The sequence below is a fragment of the Chrysemys picta genome, chromosome 3 (assembly GCF_011386835.1).
Source record: "Chrysemys picta bellii isolate R12L10 chromosome 3, ASM1138683v2, whole genome shotgun sequence".
In the NCBI taxonomy this organism is placed as follows: Eukaryota; Metazoa; Chordata; order Testudines; family Emydidae; genus Chrysemys; species Chrysemys picta.
Genome location: NC_088793.1, coordinates 52,102,473 through 52,125,498, shown reverse-complemented (window position 1 = coordinate 52,125,498; position 23,026 = coordinate 52,102,473).

The following is a 23,026-nucleotide window of genomic DNA, read 5'->3' as shown; positions in this document are numbered from 1 at the left end:
ATAGGCTCCATATCTCATTGCTTGGGAGGGTTGCTCCATAAAGGATGGTATATTATAGAAATCAACATATTACTTTTGAGCATCTGTTACTGGTATGTTCTTAACACTATTCACAATTAAAATAAAAAAAAATGAAGAGTTATAGACAGGTAGGAACACATTGTTACATATAGCACAAAGTACATACCAATGTAAACATGCTGTAAAACTATAGTCCATTTTAATCATCAATCTAGCATAAAACAAGCATAAACAAGTCTTGGTATTTTAGTCTTCAATTTCAGTAACTCTGTTGAACCCCTGGAGCCTCATTATAGTAATATTTTTAAATATATTTGCTTCTTGGACTTTATGAGCTGAATTAGTTATGCATCTAATCTTATGTGTACTTGAACATATGATTTAAAGTGTTGTTAAGTAAAATAGAAACTCACTTATATGAATAGTGAATAATCTATTCACTAAGAATAGTTAAAACCAAATACTGAGATCTAATAAAGTTTAAATTGACAAGCAATTCTCATGAGGCATATTCATTTGATTTATCCAGTAAATTAAGAATTTTAAATAGCAGGATCCTAACTAGTGAAGTTATCTGACAAAATTAGTATTTTTTCTTTTACCAAATTGATCCTAATGTCTACCAATGTATTTAGTTTTCACAAATATTTCCCAAATAGTGTAAGCAAACAGTTTGCCAGCAACCCAAAGGCTAAAATACTTTCTTTGACTATGCCTCTGGCATTTTTCTATTTGCTGTGTTTGATTGGTTACCTAAGTTATATGATATTGTTTCTGCTCCCTGTCTGGAAGTCAAACTTTTTAAATAGGCGTATAATGAATGAGGAATAGCCTAGCTTTGCCAGGTCCTCCCAGGGACATCTAATCTAAACCTCTAGTGGCACTGGAGATTCATCTGTAGCCCTGAACTTCCATAGTTCAAGGTTCTAGTTCTGCACTTTCTTACAACAAACCCTTGTCCCAAGATAGTAGCTACAAATCTGGCCCACTCCAGATCATGCCAGGAAGGAGGTGAATGCTGCTGAGTCCTCCCAGAGAGGAATGACCTTTAAAGGGACAGGCCTTTAGGAAGTTTCTGCTAAACATTTCCTTCACACTCAGGGTGAGGGAGAGGACAAACAACCCTAGCACATCAAATCCTTTCACTGGGAAAACAGTACAAAAAGTGTCCAGGCCAGTTAAAAACCTAGCAGGTGGCAAGTCATCTGTTATTTTTAACTTAGAATTTAAAACAAGTCACAGTCAAATAGAGCTGGACAAAATGACTTGCAGATGAGTGTTTGTATACAAAACCACATATTTTGGTGTAGTCTTTGGGCCCAAAACCATTACGACAGGGATTACTTTCATGAGTAAGGCCCATTCATGTGAGTAAGGGCTGCTGTACCCTTTGTCTATTTGATCCAGGGTGAAATGTTTCCATTTATGCTATGATATGAGATTTTCTAAGTGAAAAGGGTAAATTTTGTCCAAGAGGGAAAACTGCCATTTTTGCAATGGAAAGTGCACATTGCCAGTGAAATGACAGCCTTCTGTCTGCAGAAACTGCTTTTTGTTTCCATGAAAATTCAAAGAGAATGAAAAATGCACTGATTTGTGCATGCCTGTGAGTCCAGGAGCTTTTGTTGGCTTTTCTGGCAGTGTACATTGTGGGGTGGGTTTTTTTGCCCAGCTTTAACTCTCATGTCTAAAAAGTCATGTCTCCACTGCAGGGAGTTGTAATTTTTGCAGGATGAGCAGGAGGAGAGTAGAATTTGACCTAAACATTTCAATATATTTCCAGTAAGTTAGTGACTGAGAATGTGGTCAAAAGGAAGACCAGGAGCCTTCCAATCCTTAGTTCTGGCTGAACTGCGCTGGGTGCCTAACCCAGTATGTGTGTGATGGGAGGAGGGCAGGTGAAAGTAGCTTTAAGTCACCTTTCTGCTTCTCTGATCATTGGCTGGACTGGGGTGGGGCAGAGCAAACCAGTCCCGGTTGTAAATTCTGCTGGTTATAGTATTCCTTTAGGAACCACTTTGTTAGCCTGGGCTCACTAGAGTGCGCTCTGCTGTAGCGCCACCCAGTCTGCCATCATCTCCCCCCTCTGCCTCCTACACCTCGGTTGGAGGCAGGGTGGGGTTGTTGAGCAGAGGGCCTAGAAAAGGCTATGGTGGCTTTATACTACCCATGGATTCTTCTGTGTCAGGTGAATTCCTGGTTGCCCTGTTAGAGTAGCTCTTTCCCCTTTGTCCAAAGCAGTGCAAAGGGACAGAGCTTAGGCCCAGGATCTGGTCCAAGGATGTGAAGACTTTATTCCCTCTGATTTCTGAGTCCTCTACAAGTGTTTTCTGGCTCTCCACTCAAAAGAGCTAATAAAACTACACCAAAGTTAACTGAAAAGGGAGGTGATCATACTAATAGATTGTGTTTTTAAAATATCTTCTTCATTAGCCCTTGAAAGCAATTCTAAATCCATTCTATTTCAAGGCCCCTACTATATACAGAAAGCTCAGACTCATTTTAAATTTGGGCAAAGTATACCTTGAATGGCACCACTTGGATAACTATATTGGCCTATAATGCAACATTTTCATGCCTCGTGCACATCTAAAAATGATCTGGGTGAAAGTAAGGTCAGCCTTGGTAAAAATGTAGAGAAACAAATATGTACACAGTTGTGGACATTAGAAAAAAATGGTGCATGTGAGAAAGGCATGTCTCTGGAATTCTCACTGAGAACACAGTTATAAAAATATGCATTTTTCTAGGTGAATTAAACACAAAAATAAGCAACTGTGTCAAAGACTTCTAAACTGTGCAAATTGAGGACTGTTTAATATTGCAATCTGTTGAGAATAAATTCCAATTACCAGTAGCTGCTCCTTCAAATTTCTCATCAAGATCCATCTCTGAAATGACATCTATAGGATATCAACGAATTTATGATAAGTAAAATGAGTGTCCGATGATAGAGTAATAAAATGCTTTCTCCTTATGTGTGTGCACATTCATACATACCCACACTATACATATATACACACACAATTTGCATGTACAGGTGTACATTTGTTTTGCACCTGTATATGCAAATTGTATACATTTGATTGTATCCCACTCCTATTTGTGTGTTGCTCCTCTGTTTAGATAATAAACTCCTAGGCCCTGAGAGCATGGCGTCATACATGTTCGCACAGTGCCTCACACAATGGAATCCCAATCAGCACAAAAATATGAGTTAAGCAACCTTTAAAAAAAATCTTCTCCCCTTATTATATTCTTTTATATTTTCTGTTTCTTGAAGATATCACTCAGTGATGCATTATGGGATACCACAGATGACAAGGATTGAATGGGTTGTAATGAGATGTCTGGTATTTGTGATGCTTCATTCTGTATTATTGTCATTGAATCTAGAAGCACCAAGAAGATTTAACAAAGAAAAAAGCCCAATTAATGAAAGCATTAAGCACAAAAATCTGTACTGAACCCATTTTTTTTTTGCTTTGCACTTCACTTAGAAAGGAAAGATCAGTTCAGACTTGAAAAATCTTCAAATTCCAAAAAAATTCCTGCAAATGACAACAACCTAGAAAAATTAAACCCAGGACACAGTCTACCAATTCAAATCAAAGCCAAACATACAGAACAGAGTAGACAAGTCTTTCGCAAGATGTTTTTCAGTGATCTATTTCAGAGCTGACTTGTGTCATGGAATATTTTTCCTCTGAATAGGAAAAACACTAAAATCTGTTACCACATCATTCTGCCTTGAAATACCTTATGCAACTGACTGTCATTCTGTACAGTATCTGACACTGGGAAGTCAGCTGGTTTGGATTTTGCATTGTGTTTATGTGAAGCAAAGTTGTTTTTGAGCCATGCAGACAGGTTATGGGTTTCCAAAGATTCAGAAAGGTGTTCTTAGGAAAAGAGATATTTTTCTTAATATTTTAGACTATAGCAAATATTTTCTCATCATCAAATCTTTACTCAAACAAATTGATGGCAACACCAAAACTCAGGTTTGATCACTCCTAGATTTAATATGCCTTTTCCTGTACAACTGTTCATGTAAGGTAAAATTTTCAAAAAAGCGCCTACCTGATTTAAAAGCCTCAATCTCATTTCAAAAGTGGCTTTGGGCATTTAGGAGAGATTTAGGCTCCTAAATGCCCAATCTTTTTTGATAATGGGACTTAGGCAGTTTTGAAAACATTACCCTTATTGTAAAAAACATGATGTGAAATTAGTCTTTTTAATATTTCCAGCATCTGGATTAGAGGACTGCGTCCTGCCTGACACTTAACCTTTACAATTTACCTAAAACTGATCAGCATAACCATTTGCTTGCTCAGAAACAACTGTAAAGGTTTGAAACACCACCATCACATAAAATTTATAAGAGTCCATTCACTCCACATGATAGCTGTTGACATCACTGGGAGTAGGACTGGGCTCAAAGTTTTGATTTGAAAAATGAAAATTCAAATATACTCTTTGGGGCATGATCATTTCACCCCAGAGTCTTCTTTGAAGACCATGTTATAAATTCCATTACTTCTGTAGTAATGAATACGCAATGTTCCTATAAGGTCCAAAACCAGATCATTCAGAGAACTGAGCAAATGGTAATATTATAAATTACAACAAAAATTGACAAGTATAGTAAGAGTAACCAAATGTTTCAAGTATCAGGGGGTAGCCGTGTTAGTCTGTATCTACAAAAACAACAAGGAGTCTGGTGGCACCTTAAAGACTAACAGATTTATTTGGGCATAAGCTTTTGTGAGTAAAAACCTCACTTCTTCGGATGCATCCGAAGAAGTGAGGTTTTTACTCACGAAAGCTTATGCCCAAATAAATCTGTTAGTCTTTAAGGTGCCACCAGACTCCTTGTTGCAAATGTTTCAGAGAGCAAACATGTGCTCCTCTTAGTTTCTAGCTCAGAAAAGACTTATTCAGGTTGCAAAAAAAACTACGCAAACCTATTTGTAATGTATAATTATTTAAATAATTTATTAAAACTCAGTTGACAAGCCATCCTTATTATTCAGTGACTGAGTTTCAAGAGCACTTTGGGGTATTAATGTCAAAATGCCTTTGGCTCTGTACTTTTATCAGTTGCTTTTGTATATTTATCAGTTTGGCATTGAATTAGTGGACTGAATGACTCAAGGGATTGGTAAAATGGGTTCAGAAATGTTCACCTCCAAATCTTCCTTGGTTCCTTATTGACTGAAAGATATTCCCATATGATGAACATTCAGAAGCTGGTGTGAAGTGAGTTGGTGGGCTCAGTCCAGTTGCTCCTTAACAGACACCACCACCCCAATTAGCAGTCTCAGCAGAGGCAACAAGGACTGAATAGGTACAGAGATAGTTACTTCTCTTTCCCTCCAAAGGGAGTTAGATTAGGGTTGAGCTATATTTGTGGGGTGGCCTAGGAAAGCTTGCACCACACTTCCAGCATCTGTTTTGTGAATTATTACAGCACTTCCGTTTTACCTGCTGGCAACATGGAACCTTCACGAGAATTAAGTTTGCTTAATCTTCCTACCCCACATCTCCACCCAAAGTAGTGCACATATTCTGTATCTGGGAAATTCCTAAAGCACCTGTTAAGATAGAGGAAAATCTTTTTGTCCATAGCTGGATGTGTACAACTGTAAACATACATGTAATATCTGTGTGTACTTGGTTGAGTGGAACATAGTTAAAGTAAAGTTGTGAATATGGGCATGTGAGAGATAAGGGAATACTTCCTTGTGCTGCAGAGAATCAGTGCAAGGCCCTCCACATCATGTAGCACCGCACACCAGTGGCTGTAGACCCCCTATGTGCATATGCACTATGGATGGGGGCTCAGTTATAATCCAGTCTGGACAAGGTTTGGCACCACAATTGGACATTTATACAGAGCTGGTAGCCCACGCTACCAGTGTGGAGGGAGTGTCATTTATATTCCAGCCTCAGAGCTGGAACAGCAGCTGCAGGATGCAGGGTTTCAGGACCCTGACTGCTCTACAGTCCAACCACATAGATCCCAAATACTCAGGGTATAAGAAGGTGGAGTGGATTTTGCCCTTTTTCTGTGTGAACTGGCTTATGTCACAAATGGTTCATAGTGTCTGTAGACTTAAGTTTGCAAGTAAAGTATTTTTAAAACGGATGAAAAAATGCATGCATGCTTGTTAATGGAAGTACAGTTAAGTAATATTTTAAAATAACAAGGTAACCATTGATCCTTACCTGACTGAGCACCTGTCCTGTCTGCTTAGCCAGAGACTCAGTAATGCCAAGACATGCTCCATTTAACACAGGTTTAAATGTAAAAGCACTCAGGACTGCTATATACATCTACAAACCATATACCTTGAACCTTACACTTCAATGCATTTGAAAATGAATGCAACTTCTACATGAGTTACAGACACAGTCTTCTCTCACCTTAGAAAAAGTTCAGTGCCCAGTTTATATATAAAATTAATTTGATGACTACTGAAAATCCTCCCAAACTCATTCCTAATTGTTAGAATTGGGCAAGTAAGTTTGTTATATTCACTTTCAGCAGTAAGTTAGCAGGGCTTCTTCCTGAACATTCAGAATTAGCTGCAACATTTAGCATGCAGGCTGAATCCTACTGATAAAAAAAGAAAAACAACATGAGGCAGCTTCCCACTTCTCGAGGGACTGTCTCAAATATTCAGATGGGCCTGAGCCAAAAATCCAGCTCCAAAAATCTCTAGGTGAGGGATGAGGATGAGAATTCAAATCCAGGTCCAAATCTGAATTTCACAGATCATTCCTATATTTATCACAGGCTGTACTGGATGACAAGATCCAAATATTCTGAAGTGTGGGACATTTGAAATCCAGATCTGAATTTTACAGCATAGATCTGTCCTAAATGCCAGTATTCAGTCTGGTACAAGTAACTTGTAATTAGAGAATGTCTAAGCTCTTCAAGGCTTTTTATGAATTGCTACGCGTTTGATGCAAAACAATATTTTGAAAATTTTGTTTAAAAAAATTGGATTTTGTGTTTTTGTTCCAATTGGAATTAAACAAAATTTCTGTTGGAATTACCTATGAAATGGAAATTCTGAGTTTTGATCAGTACAAGTTATGATTCACAGCCCAGCTTCTAGATCAAATAGGTTTTGATAATCTTGATAAGCATTCAAAAGTTCCAGTGCTCATCACACCCATCTAATTAATCTGTAGTATTTCTAAAGTACCTATCCCCTTCATATTGAACCTAACCTAACTAGGAACATTTGTCTTTGCTTCATAGATCACTTCTAGCCTCTACACTTTTTCTCTCTTGGTGTTATTCATGTTTCGCAGCGAGGAATGCAGCTTTCTGCCATAGACTATGGCAATATCTCTTTCTTTCTATGGCTCTGTTTTTAAGGGAGGAACTGAGAGGGAAAAGCATGAAGAGTCAGCCCACCTAGGTGAACTCATTGAAAATGTAGAACCTCAATTGCTTTTCCAGTGTCTGAACAGGCAACATCATAGCAGAACAAGTTAACTCATTTTGTAGTTGCATCAAGAGTACTTCTGCATAAAATGTAAACAGTTTCTTTACTTTTTGTGAGGCACTGTAAACAGAAATGCACATTTAGCACATAAATGATAGACACAGTAGCATTAAGAATATTCATAAGGGGATTTCTTAGTAGTGGTCACAGAAAGAAAGGCTCATTGTTTAAAGCCCAGTTCATCTTTTGGTTAAGACTAATCAAAATAGTTTATGCAGCTTTCCAAAAGGTTTTTGCATATTTGGTTTAGTGATCACAGCTGAAAAGCATGATTTTAATAATAAGGCCCAATAAGTAGATTAAAGTAAGATTCAGGGGCTGCCTCATCTCACTAGTTTCATTTAAATAAGGCTGATACATGTAATATATATAACTTATCATCATTAATTTGTCTGGCCTTTGTTTGCACCCATATATTTAAGTAAACCAGCCAAAATTCCACTGATGCTAAGGCCAGGTCCACACTACAGACTTATATTGGTATAATGTTGCTCAGGGGCATGAAAAATCCACACCGCTGAGCAACATACTTATATTGACCTAACCCCTCCCTCCCCCCAATCCTCCCCGTGTTGTTTGCAGTGGTCTTATAGCCATATTGGTCCCAAGAGAGTAGAAAGACAAAATGGGTTAGGTAATATCTTTTATTGGACCAACATCTGTTGGTGAGAGAGACAAGCTTTCTAGCTACACAGAGCTCTTCTTCAGGTCAGGGAAAGGTACTTAGTGTCACAAGGTGAAACAGATTGTTTAGAATAAGTAGTTAATACATATTCTAAGACCGGATCTACACTACAGACCCACATTCCTGAGCTACATAGTTACACTGACCTAACCCTGTGTAGATAGTACTGGGTTGAAGGGAGAACTTCTGCCTCTAAGGGAGGTGGATTAACTACGTCAATGGGAGAAGCTCTCCTGTGGACATAGGAGCATCTTCATTTAAGCGATATAGTGGCTCAGCTGCACCAGTGCAGTGTTTTAAGTGTACACCTGCCCTAAGACACCACTCAAGGTGAAGTGCCCCTTATCTTCTCTCCGGTTTTAGGACAAAAAAAAGGGGGGGTTAGTTGGTTACAGATTATTCCTACACATGCCTATCACAACATGTGGTGTACCTCATACAGTTCACTAAATGTCCCAATAACAACTATGTGGGTAAAATCAGGCTATCACTATGTTCTTAAATGAACTCACACAGAAAAATGATAAAAGATAAAAACACTCTGTCGCAGGGCCAGCTCCAGGGTTTCTGCCGCCCCAAATGGCAAAAAAAAAAAAAAAAAAAAAAAAAGCCGATCGGCGGCACTTCAGCGGCAGCTCGATCACGCCGCTCCACTCTTCGGCGGAAGTTCGGTGGCGGGTCCTTCGCTCCCTCTCTTCCTCTTCAGCGGCACTTCGGTGGCAGCTCAAAGAGGAAGAGAGGGACAGAGGGACCTGCCGCCGAAGACCCAGATGTGCCGTCCCAAAAGCGGATGGAGTGCCGCCCCTTTGTATTGGCTGCCCCAATCACCTGCTTCCCTAGCTGGTGCCTGGAGCCGGCCCGCCCTGTCACCAATGGTGAAACATTTTTCACAAAATGATCACTCCATATCTGTCCTCTTAGTCCTCATCCTTAAAGGAAACCTGCACAACACCTTCAGAAGACAAGCCTTGGAATGCATATTCATAACTTTGCTAGACACTAAAAATCATGGTCTTAATAAAGACACTGGATTTATGGCTTATTACAACAATTTGTAATTACTAACTCCCCCTTTTTTCCTAGGACTACAGGGGGTGTTAATGGGCCACTTTATCTTGAATGATCCCTTAGAATATGCGCTAACTATTTATGCTAAACTATCTGTTTGATCTTGTATTTAGCTATGACACTCTAAGGCTATGTCTACACTACCCCTTATGTTGGCAAAACTTAGTGGGGTGTAATATTCATACATGAAATGAGTTCAATCCTTGAGGGAGCCATTTAGGGAACTGGGGTAAAAATGTATCTGGGGATTGGTCCTGCTTTGAGTAGGGGGTTGGACTAGATGACCTCCTGAGGTCCCTTCCAACCCTGAAATTCTATGATTCTATATGAGCTGTGGCCAAAAGAGCTAATGCGATCCTTGAATGAGTAAATACGGAAATCTCAAGTAGGAGCTGAGAGGTTATTTTACCTCTATATTTGGCACTGGTGCAACTGCAGCTGTAATACTGTGTCCTGTTCTGGTGCCTGCAATTCAAAAGGGATGTAGATGAATTGGAGAAGGTTCAGAGAAGAGCCATGAGAATGATTAAAGGATTACAAAACATGCCTTACAGTGATAGATTGAGCTCCTTGAGTCTATGTCGCTTAACAAACAGAAGGTTGAGAAGGGACTTGATTACAGTCTATAAGTCAATAGTGGGCAACCTGTGGCCCATCAGGGTAATCCGCTGGCAGGCCGCCAGACAGTTTGTTTACATTTCCATGCCACCTGCAGCACCCAGGTATACATTTTTAATAGTGAGAGTAATTAACCATTGGAACAATTTACCAAGAGCCATGGTGGATTCTCCATCACTGGCAATTTTAAATCAAAATAGACTATTTTTCTAAAAGGTCTGCTCTAGGAATTATTTTGGGGAAATTCTATCGCCAGTGTTCTTGGAATCTATGAATCAGTATTGCATGCCTGTTTTTTCTCTTTCATGGAAATCTCTAGCTAAGGACACAAATATCAAGCTGTGACCCTAGGCACCCACGTATTCACACCCTACACACTGCTGCAATAATATTTGTACTAAATATCCTGTGTGAGGTATATGAAATATAATAACAGTGGTTATTAATATCATTGTAAAATGCATTTGCTAACATGATATGTGAAGTTATGAATACTCTCGGTATGCTGTGTAAGACCAGATAGCCTAGCCTAGGTAAAGGTAATAAACAGGTCTGTCCTAGACAAAGGAATGTGGGTTTATCTCAATTTGCATATTAGAAGTAAACAAAACCATCAAGCTAAACCAGTGAGTGATATCCTGATCCTGAACTCAAAAGACAGAGAATTAACATGGCACACAAGACAGAATCCCCAGCAGGCCTGCTTGACCTGTAAGACACAGACATCCCTTTGGGGATAGAAGGAACACAGAGAGACTCCATCTTTATCCTTCATCTTAGGAGACAAAGGAACAAAAATTTGATTTCCGTGATGGGCCCTGGCCAGGGTGGCCAGTAAAAGCTGGACACAAAACTGTGGGTGAGAGAAACCATCTTAAACAAAGATTGTATCTTGCTAGATTAAGTTTTAAACCTTTGGACGAGTGTTTTCACTTTTATTTGCTTGTAACTATTTCTTCCTTTAGTTCTTTTACTTAGCATCACTTAATCCATGTTCTTTTGTTAATAAAATTTATTTTACCTTCATTATAAATTATCAGTGCTGTATAAGTTCAGTAAAGCGAGTGCTTCTAGACAGCTAACAGAATATAGTTTTACTGCCCATGTAGGGGCAGCAAACCTAACACTTTCTCTGTGAGGGTCAGTGAGAGGGACAGATTCCTGCAGTAGGACTATTTTGGGTTGATTTCAGGGCTGGAAGCATACTAAGGTCAGCCTGCCAGGAGGAACCAGGTTGGGTATAGCCAGGGTGAGGCTTGTGGGCTGCTGGCAGGCTGTTGTGGGTCAGAGCTCTGGACCAAAGCTGCACAGCCACAAAACACCCAGGGTCACACGGCAGATGGTGATTGAACCCCTCAGTGGCCTGTGTGAACCCCAAAATACCACACAAGTATTAGAGCATTGTTGTGGGCCTAATGATTGGTGGAACATTTAGGTATTATTCAGCAAATAATCTAATGCAATAGGTAGCAAGTGAGATTGATGCAGTACTTTGTTACCTGTCTTTTTGAGAATGAAATAGTCTTGCAGGGATATTTCATGTTTGTCTTTGAAGGAACAATGCTGTCTTGGTGTAGCTTTCAAAGCTTCCTGCGAATATTTTTCTAATGAAAGCTTTATAAATGCGTGTCCCCTGAACTGTAGGGCTGTTTTTACTAACCATGCTGGTGCACAAAATGGTTGAAAGTGAATGAGCTACAGCTTGCTGGGTCTGAGGCTAAGCAAACAGAACCTAGTGAGGTGAAATCCATTTAATTATAATGTGTTAATATCACAACAATTTTGTGAAGTGACAGTTTTGTACTGTGATACATTCATTTTAAATGTGTTTTCCAAATGAATGAATAACCACACAAGGCTGTAGTTCAGTTCTAAGATACAGGTAACCATAGTTACTTTTGTTGCTTAGCAACACCTTTTATAAAACTGTGAGTGTTTGTACTAGTGTCACTGTCTACCTAAGGGGCCAAATTCAGCTTTAAGTTACACCACTGTAAAGCCAGAATAACTCCATTGTCTTCAACAGAGGTCTTTTGGATTTATAGTACTGTGAATGCGATTAGAGTTGGGCTCAATGGTTTTAGTTGAAAGACACCGAGAATGCTGTCCAGCAAAAGATGTTAGTTCATATTCTGATTTCCATTCCATCGGTGTAAATCTGCGGTAGCTTCACTGTATTGAGAACCTGAGCTCAGCTCTGTTACTAGCTAAGTGTGGAACAAGTGCTGAAAAAGCATTCACACAGCTTGTTTTCCACGAACAGGCACAAAAATACATGTATGGGGCAGAATTTCTGAGGTATGCCTAGTTTCTCAGCAGAGATGTAGAAGAGCTATTAACAAACTCTGGGCCAGATCCTCCTCAGCTTCATTGAATTCAATGGAGTGATGCTAATTTATACTATTCTAGGCTATAGCCATATATATTTTAAGCACATACTTACATAAAGGCTGAGATTGAGATTCATATCAATGTAAGTCTGGCATAAGTCTATTGCACTAGGGTAATTGAGAATAGAACTTGGCCCTTAAGGTACTTTTTGAAGCACAAATATTATTTAAGTCAATACAAAGGGAAAAAAGAGGCAGAAAAAGAAGGCCTGAGTCTGGGTTCACTTACAATTTTATTCTACAACTCCATTGACTTCAAAAGATCTATTCCTGATTTATTCTGCTGTACAATGAGATATGGTATAGTATCTGTTGTTTAAAATTGGCAGGGGTGCGGAGAGGTCAGTTTTCAGGTTGGCATAATGAATATGTTGACTACAAAAGGACCATTCATATGAATATGGGCTGTAAGATCAGGCCCATCCTTTAATATCTACTGAGGGGTAGAGAATTGTGGAGTCCCATTAAATCAGAAGTTAAAGCGGATTAGGGTGTAAGTCAGTAACTGGTTCTTGACAGAAGTCACAGAAAGAAGCCCAAAATGTAAAGGGAGAAAGCAGATCAATTTACAGGGGTGGGACAAGCGGGAGGAGACAGGGAAAAGAGCATGCTTGAATTTTGCTATTTTATCTTTGCTTTGAATATTTACTAAAACATTTTACTTCAGTTTTCTTGATATATTGTATTTAGAGATGTCTTAAGAAACCCAGTATCTTAACTTGGGTGCAAACTAATTAAAATTATTATTTATTGGACCAATCCTGAAAGGGCTTCTGCTTCACACCCAAATACAGCAGCTTCACACATAGCACAAATTCACCAAGACCAAGTCTTGCTTTGTAGGGAGTAGCAGACACATGTTAGGCCAAATAACAGGAGGCAGTAGGAACAAACAACAGGAGTCAGTTTCAAGCCTTCCACTCCAGGTTTCCGCTCAGGGCCACACCATCACTGCTTTTCTGGCTTTCTCCTGGCTATTTCAACTGCTTTCTGCTTCTGACACGTAGAGACATACACAGGTGCAATCCAATCAGTGCCTGGCCCTGTGGTTGTAATCTGTTTTCCCTTATTTCTCCCTCAGTTAGAGCTTGGGCTTTCCATAAGGCTAGTGCTTTAGGTCGTGGCTTCTATTATTTCAGCTAACTTAGTCCATAAAGGACCTTAATTGCTTCTTCCATGTAGCCAGAAGAATGGCAGCTAGCAGTCCCCTCAGCTTCAATAAGGTCTGTGATTACCCATAGATCAAGACTTGGCTACCAAGCATAACCTCCATCATAACAGTCCTTTTACAAGGGCTTTCTTCCTTTTTCTGGAGTTTGGCTGTTATTGTTCAGTATTAACAATACAGGCCAAGATTCTGCCGTGGGCATGTTCAGTCACACATGGGAGAGAAGGTGTGGGCCGGGGTCATGTTGTGGGCAGAAATTCCAGAAGGAATTCTGGCACCACCCAGAACTCCTTCTGGTGGCTTCTACGGAGCATAGGGGGGTCGTTGTTTCTTCACTGTTTGAAAGGTGCAGTATACATGCAGGTGATGGTGATATTGGTGAGGATATGGCCCCCATTCTGCTACCTTTCCCCAACTCCTTTTGGACAGGTATTAACTACAGAAGAATTAAACAAGTGCAGGACCATTCTCCCCAATGAGATTCTGATGCTTCTATGCAGTGGAAGGCAGAAGCATCAACTTGTGCCCTTCTACTTTGTGCTCCCATAGAGGGTCTACCTAGAAGTTGCCCCAATAGTAAATGATCTTCACTCATTTCTAGACACTATTTAGAAATCACTTTCTTTCCATACCTTCTCACTTTCAGCCCTCTTTCCTCTCCTTTTTTTTATTTTCCATATTCAATAATTGCACCTTACAACTACTTCCTAATATCCACCCCTGTGCTGCTTGTCTAACCTGTGTTTGTCTATCTGTCCTCATCACTGACCAGCTGTACTTTTTGCCTCCCACATTGTTCCTGGTAAAAGGCTTCATGGTTGAATATCATTTAATTTTTGTGTGTATATTTAAGATAAGACTTCCCCTTGCTCCATTTGCTGCCCATATAATGATGCAACTCCTCTCTTTTGTTCCCAGATAGGTATTGCCATATACCTTAATAAAATGATATTGGACTCTGCTTACAAAAGCGTGTTTCTACAGTTCCTCCGCAGCATGGGGCAGGGATCTCTAGCAGGAGGGTCTCTGCCGATTGCAGTCACTAAAAACAGGATTGGGGACTTCAACAGCAGAGTCCAGGGAAGGGGTAGGGACGGTTTTATGGCCTGCAGCATGCAGGGGGTCAGACCAGATGATCATAATGGTCCCTTCTGACCTTAAAGTCTATGAGTCTATGAGTATCTTAATGCTTTCACGGGAAGCTTAACAGCTTGCAGAGCAATAAGTGGCAAATGTTTAGTACAACATTATGCCAGCTTGAGGACAAACTGTTCCTCTTCGGAATGTTTTCAGCATTAAATTAGAGGAAAATCGCTTTGCAGAATGTGAATTCTTGGAGGGGGTGGGAGTGATTGCCACTTAGTTGCATTGCCAGCATCTCTAATTCTGAAGCATCTCCCAAGGTTTTTTAGATCAAATGTTACATACATTCAGTGTCAGAAAATGATAAACTTGTAATTAACTGGCTCAGGGGAGTGAGGATTCCATTTGTGTATATGAGGCAATAAATCTCCTTCCATATCTGAGACTGCAGACATTATTCCACCTGCTCATCTAGATGCCAAGACGATATTGGGGAGAGAGACAGAGGGGGAAAGGCAGTTGACATGCATGAGCAAAGGCTAACAGCAAAGCTGAAAACACCATAAAGCAGTGAGAGAGGGAGGATAACTTAAAACAGTGACTGTTCAGCTGTGAAATAGATGCTATGACATACCATATATAGTGCATATCACCTGAGGACTGTGGATATTAGTGAATTAACAATGAATTTAACAAAACAAGAACAAAGAAATTGGATTTAGTGCACTTCTGTTCATTCTCTCAGGTGGCAAAAATGTGATTATTAGCAACTGAAAATGTCTTGATCTGTGGTTTTCTAGATCATCGTTTCTTAATCCAAGAATCAAAAATTGGGCTGGTTTCTTGTCATGGCAAGAGACCCTGGTTAGTTTTAGGCTCTGGGATAGTGGCTGCTGGATGAAAGCTGGTGGGGTTTACTTGGTAGAAGATCCTGGAACACTTGGTGAATGGTGCTGAATGATTATTTGAGCTAAAAAGTTTGCTGTGGTCAGGGGATTTTAGGAGATTTTCATCATCAAATAGGTGTTATCAGTGGGGTCCTACAAGGATTAGTTCTTGGCACTATACTATTTAACATTTTTATCAATGACCTGTGTGACAGGGTCGTGACTCACCGCTGTGGAGCCTCCTACTGGTCATCTCGGGGAATTAGTTCAAACCAGTAGAGCGCCCCCTTCGGGTGGCATCCCACCTGTCATCTCGCCTTCGATAGTTGCACAGACTCGTGTTGCTCCCAACGCACAGCATCCTCTTCTGCGACACTGTCCTCCGACAGTGTCCCTTTGTCCATTCACACCCCCTTCTGGGGGGGGGGGGGGTAAACAACAGCCCCACACCTTCAAGCCCGATCCTCACAGTCCAGGACCTGGCGTGGTTCTGGCCGGCCGCTCCCTGCGGCCTATGGCTGTGTGTATGGCCCAATAGCACAACAAAGGGGGAAGGGGGGGGGAACTCAGGCCCGCCCACTACTCTGAGTCCCGGTCCAGAGGCCCTCTGGCAACAGTCTCGCTGTCCTCTTTCTCCTTTCTCCTCTGACTACTCCTCTGGACCGCTTCCCCAACGGCCCTCCTCTGTGCTGGGCCTCCTCCTTCCAGACCTGCCGCCTGGCAGGCTATGGAGTAGGGCCTTCTCCCACTCTCTAAGGCTGGCCTGCACTGCCCTGTCCATGGTGCTGGCCTCCCAGCTCTGGAGACAGACCTTCCTCTCTGAAGGCCTGGGACAGACTGACTACTCTCACTATGAGCGGCCTTTTATATGGCTAAGCCGGGCCCTGATTGGCTGGCCCCAATCTGTCCTCTGATTGGCTCCCAGTAAGCCCTTCTCTGATTGGCTGTGCGTCTACGCAGGCGCCTAGGCCTGCTGCAGCCCACCCTCTCTGGGCGTGGGGCAGCCGCCCCACCACAACCTGGAACAAAACATAAAATCATCACTGACGAAGTTTGCAGATGGTACAACAGTTGGGGGAATGGCAAATAATGAAGAGGACAGATTACCAATACAGAGTGATATTGATTGCTTGGTAAGCTGAGCACAAGCAAACAATACAAGTTTTACTACGACTAAATGTAAATGTATACATCTAGGAAAAAAGAATATAAGCCATCCTTACTGGGAAGTAGTGACTCTTGGGAAAAAAATTGGGGCTCATGATGGATAATCAGAAGATCCTGAGATCCCAGTACAATGCTGTGGCCAAAAGGACTAATGTGGTTCTTGGATTTATAAGCAGAGGAATCTCAAGCAGTAGTAGCCAGGTCATTTCATCTCTGTATTTGGCACTGGTGCAACCACTGCTGGAATACTGTGTCCTTTTCTGGTGTGTGATGTTCAAGAGGATGTTAATAAATTGGGCCTGGTCTACACTTCATGGTTAGATCAATGCAAGGCAGCTTACAGCGACCTAGTTATGCATGTGTCTACACTTAAATTGGTCTCCTGCTGCTGTAAGCACTGAGTTATGCTGACATAGTAACACCACCTCTCTGAGCGTCCTAGAGCCATGGTCAATGTAGTTTGGTTGAAACAGTGCAAGGGTAGATACTGAGTTAGTTATGTTGAGCTTAACTGACCTCCTGCAGCTGTCCCACAATGCCCTACACTGACCACTCTAGTCACCATTGTGAATTCCACTGCCCGGGGTCACAGAGACCCTCCTCCCATTTAAAGTCCCACAAATTTTTGAAGTATCTTTTTCTGTTTTCCTGACTTGGTGAGCACACCTAGCATCTCTCCACTGTTGAATGCAACTGACCAGCTGACAATGCCGGTTACACTCTCCAGATGTGCTCCTGCCTGGAATAGACAGGAGATATTGGATCTCCTGAGCTTGTGGGGAGAAGAGGCTGTACAGACACAGCTCTGAACCAGCTGTAGAAACATTGAACTCTCTGAGCAGATTGCTCAGGGTTGCAGGAGAAGGGCTACAAGAGGGATGAGCCGCAGTGCCACATGAAAATGAAGGAACTGCAGCAGGCATACCAGAAGGCCAGGAAGGCTAACAATCTATCTGGTGCAGAGCCGCAGACTTGTTGCTTTTACAAGAAGTGGCATGCTATACTTGGTGGAGATGCCCATGTTTGTGACCATGAGATAGTTGAGTTTGGGATCCTGACACAAGGAAGAAAGGAGAACAGCAGAATACAGACCCTGGACTTCAGAAAAGCAGACTTTGACTCCTTCAGGGAATGGGCAGGATTCCCTGGGAGAATAACATGAAGGGGAAAGGAGTCCAGGAGAGCTGGCTGTATTTTAAAGAATCCTTATTGAGGTTGCAGGAACAAACCATCCCGATGTGTAGAAAGAATAGTAAATATGGCAGGTGACCACCTTGGCTTAACAGTGAAATCCTTGCTGATCTTAAACACAAAAACAAAGCTTAGAAGAAGTGGAAGATTGGACAAATGACCAGGGAGGAGTATAAAAATATTGCTCAGGCAAGCAGGAGCGAAATCAGGAAGGCCAAATCACACTTGGAGTTGCAGCTAGCAAGGGATGTTAAGAGTAACAAGAAGGGTTTCTTCAGGTATGTTAGCAACAAGAAGAAGGTCAAGGAAAGTGTGGGCCCCTTACTGAATGAGGGAGGCAACCTAGTGACAGAGGATGTGGAAAAAGCTAATGTACTTGATGCTTTTTTTGCCTCTGTCTTCATGAACAAGGTCAGCTCCCAGACTGCTGCACTGGGCAGCACAGTATGGGGAGGAGGTGACCAGCCCTCTGTGGAGAGAGAAGTGGTTCAGGACCATTTAGAAAAGCTGGATGAGCACAAGTCCATGGGGCCGGATGCACTGCATCCTAGGGTGCTAAAGGAATTGGCGGATGTGATTGCAGAGCCATTGGCCATTATGTTTGAAAACTCATGATGATCGGGGGGAGGTCCTAGATGACTGGAAAAAGGCTAATGTAGTCCCCATCTTTAAAAAAAGGAAGAAGGAGGATCTGGGGAACTACAGGCCAGTCAGCCTCACCTCAGTCTCTGGAAAAATCATGGAGCAGGTCCTCAAGGAATCAATTCTGAAGCACTTTGAGGAGAGGAAAGTGATCAGGAACAGTCAGCATGGGTAAGTGATTCCCGACTAACCTAATTGCCTACTATGACGAGATAACTGGCTCTGTGGATGAGGGGAAAGCAGTGGACTTTACTTTGACTTTAGCAAAACTTTTGATATGGTCTCCCACAGTATTCTTGCCAGCAAGTTAAAGAAGTATGGGCTGGTTGAATGGACTATAAGGTGGATAGAAAGCTGGCTAGATCATCGGGGTCAACGGGTAGTGATCAATGGCTTCATGTCTAGTTGGCAGCTGGTATCAAGCGGAGTGCCCCAAGGGTCGGTCCTGGGGCTGGTTTTGTTCAATATCTTCATTAATGATCTGGAAATGGCGTGGATTGCACCCTCAGCAAGTTTGCAGATGACACTAAACTGGGAGGAGTGGTAGATACATTGGAGGGTAGAGATAGGATACAGAGGGACCTAAACAAATTAGAGGACTGGGACAAAAGAAATCTGATGAGGTTCAACAAGGACTAGTGCAGAGTCCTGCACTTAGGACAGAAGAATCCCATGCACTGCTACAGACTAGGGACTGAGTGGCTAGGCAGCAGTTCTGCAGAAAAGGACCTAGGGGTTACAGAGTACATAAAGCTGGATATGAGTCGACAGTGTGCCCTTGTTGCCAAGAAGGCTAATGACATTTTGGGCTGTATAAATAGTGGCATTGCCAGCAGTTCGAGGGACGTGATCATTCCCCTCTATTCAACATTGGTGAGGCCTCATCTGGAGTACTGTGTCCAGTTTTGGGCCCCACACTACAAGAAGGATGTGGAAAAATTGGAAATAGTCCAACGGAGGGCAACAATAATGATTAGGGGGCTGGAGCACATGACTTAGGAGGAGATGCTGAGGGAACTGGAATTGTTTAGTCTGCAGAAGAGAAGAGTGAGGGGGGATTTGATAGCTGCTTTCAACTACCTGAAAGGGGGTTCCACAGAGGATGGCTCTAGACTGTTCTCAGTGGGACCAGATGACAGAACAAGGAGTAATGGTCTCATGTTGCAGTGGGGGAGGTTTAGGTTGGATATTAGGAAAAACTTTTTCACTAGGAGGGTGGTGAAGCACTAGAATGGGTTACCTAGGGAGGTGGTGGAATCTCCTTCCTTAGAGGTTTTTAAGGTCAGGATGATTTAGTTGGGGATCAATCCTGCTTTGAGCAGGGGGTTGGACTAGATTACCTCCTGAGGTCCCTTCCTACCCTGATATTCTATGATTCTATGGTAGGACACTTTCCCAAGCCACTCAATGATAACTTCAGCAGGCACCATTGCAGTACACAGGTTAGCAGCATACAAGCCTGGCTGGCTTCAGGATGCCAGCAGCGGCTGTGTGCTCTCTCTCTCTGCCTTCGTTACCCTCAGGAATGAGATATCAGCTAAAATCACCACTGCCTGTAAAAGATGCTGCCAGTATTCAGTGACATTGCCCTATACTATCAAGGCCATATTTACACTAGAACTTATGTTGGCAAACCTTTGTTGCTCAGGGGTGTGAAACAAACCCTCACCCCCAAGCAACATAAGTTTTGCCAGCATAAGCGCTCGTGTGCACAGCACTATGTCAGAGGGAGACACTCTCCTGAAGACATAGCTACTGCCTCATTGAGCTGGTTTTATTATGTCGACAGGCGAGCTCTCTATGTTGGCATAACATGGCTACATGAATGCTCTTACAGTGGCACAGTCTTATCGGTACAGCTGTGCCACTGCAAGCTTGTAAGGGTAGACATGGCCTAATACTTTAGGCGACCAAGGGGAGTGAGTTCTTAAGTTTCACTTTCTGTAGTGAATACGCTCACAATGGTGCCTTTGTGTGTTTTATCCTCAGCTGCTGTCATTACGGCCTTCAGGATCTCTCCCTGCACACCTGCGGAATGCATGAGCCCATTAAGGAGTATAAAGAAGAGGATGACAGATCAATGAAATCCTGCAAGTCAGTGCTGCATCAGACCATAAACACTGGGCCTGGAGGATGAACATGGCAGACACTCTGGAGAAGGAAAGAGTACAGAGGAGAAAGACTCAGGAGTCCCAGCAGGAAAAGGAGAGTGAGATGCAGCAGGACATAATGGGGCTTCTCAGGGTGTGTCTATACAGCAATGTAAGCCTAAGGTTAGTGGGACTTGAGTCAGCTGACCTGGTCTTGAGCATCTACACATTGCATTTTAACCCTAGGTTAAATGTTTTTTAACTCATGCTTGAACCTAGGGCTCTGGCATCCACACTGCAATGCACAAACCTGAGTCAAGACCTCCCCGTCACAATGTCAACACTCTAACCCTATGAACATGGTGCATTGTGGTAAAACTCTACTGCCCCTCTGGTTCCTAACTGTGGTGGCTCTATTGATGGGACTTAGGTGCCCATAAGGACCATACGAGTACACAAACTGCATAATTTGCTCCATTGGTGGCTGTTTCAATAAAATGACTGTAGTTTGAGAAGGCTTTATACTGAACTACCATCTAATCTGAGAACTGGGCTCTCTACCTCTAGACTGAGTCACGTTTACATTGTTACCTGGGGTTCTTTCAACCCAAAGCTCTTTGTAACTTCACTCTGTGTGAGGTGGTGTCAGGAAATAAATCAATGGAGACACAGCTGTCTGACCGATAGATGGCTGGCACAAATAGTACAGTACAAGAGTGCTCTCACTTAAAGCTATATTTTATTTAGTCTCAAGCACTTATACGCGTTCACAGCAGGTTAGTAAAACATCCCCAACCCCTAATAATTACCAAAGTTTGGTGTGACTTTCGAGTGGTACAGAGAGATTGGCCCATCTTTCAGCTGCTGTTGGGGGCCCTAAACTGAGTCCATGATCCTGAAGACTCCAAACCTGTCCCACCTTATTTACATTAGTAGACAATGAGACATCAATCAAAAAACTTGTTAGACAAGCAGTTTCAAAAGCTAAGCAAGAGGTTTCCTCAGATTACTAATTAGCCAGATGTGTTCCTGCAGGGTCTGCATGTCTTGAGGCTCTTACAGATTCCAGAAGGCAAATATAGATAAGCTTCTTGCTTTCCTCTTAACATACAGACCAGCACGTCCAACAGAGATTTTATCAGGGAGGGATACAGGGTCAGGCAAAGGCTGAGCAAAAGGCTTAGTCCTCCTGGGTTAGTCATACTAAGGCTGCACAGGTCTGAAAAAAGGCCTATTAGTTTTGGCTTGCTGTTAGCAACAAGTATGACCGTCAGTATTACCTATCGGTAATGGTCCCTGGCCTTTTACTGGTCCATTAAAATTGTCCTGTACAACATCAGCCGGAAAATCCCCATGTGCACCTGTTATGAGGATAATCAGAACATCAGTCTCCAGGGCTGTCAAACTATTAAAATAAAACTTTGCAATTCTTCATTTTTAAAATGGGACGTTCAATTAAAGCATTTTTGTTTGGTTGGTTTTGTATTTGTTTTTGTCTGTTTGTTTTGAAGTTTGACATAAAATGTAGATTTCAGAGGAAAAACACACACACTGCCCAGCCTGTCTGCTGCTGGCTGCACAGCGGTGAAATGCACCCCCCTTGGGGTGCGGTGTGCTCCAGCACTCCCATGGGGACCCCCTATTGCTGCCCCCACTGCTCCCCAGGAGGCTGTGGGGAAGTTTTGGGGCTGGCTTCCGCTCGCCACCTTGACAGTACAGGGCCAGGTTAACCTTTTGTGGGCCCAGTACCAAACATATTTGTGGGCCCCCATGGGGGCAATGGAGCATGGTGCGCGGAGGTCAGTCCCCGGAACAAGGGGCCGGCCAGGGGCATTGGTGCATGGCATGGCGGAGGTGGCCTGCTCTGCCCAATCCAGTGCAAGTGCACAGTATACAAGCCGGCAGTTGCCAGACGCACACTGGCCCACCCAGCCCTGTGCTGCTAGCATGCCTCTTCCCTTCGGTGGTGGGCCAATGCTGTGCCACACAGCCCCCGACTCCCTATGCCCAGTATCCCCCGGAACTGCTATGCCCCCCACACAGACCCTCCACCAGAAATGCACAGTGCCCTGCACCCCCTTTCCCAGCATCTCCCCTCATAGTCAGACCACTACTGCCCAATGCACTTCCCCACAGCCCCACCACCACAACTACACAGCACCCCACTCAGACCCCCCCACTGCCCAGCATCCCAACACACAGCCTTCCCCCATCCTCCCCCAACAGACCCCCCACTGTTTAGCACCCAAAACACACAAACCTCCCCCACTGCCCAGCAGCCCCACCGCCTCCCAGCCTAGCACTCCACAAACGCCCCAGAGACCCACTCCCTCACACCCTGCCCCTCAGCCACACTCACCGGCCCTGCTGGGAGGTGACTGCATTTGCCAGGCTGAGTGGGCAGCGCGGCCGGGGCCGGTCCAGTGCCAGGGTGGGGAATCGCTCTGGCTTCTCGGGAGTGGTGATCAGCCAGGCCAGGGTCTGCCCCTG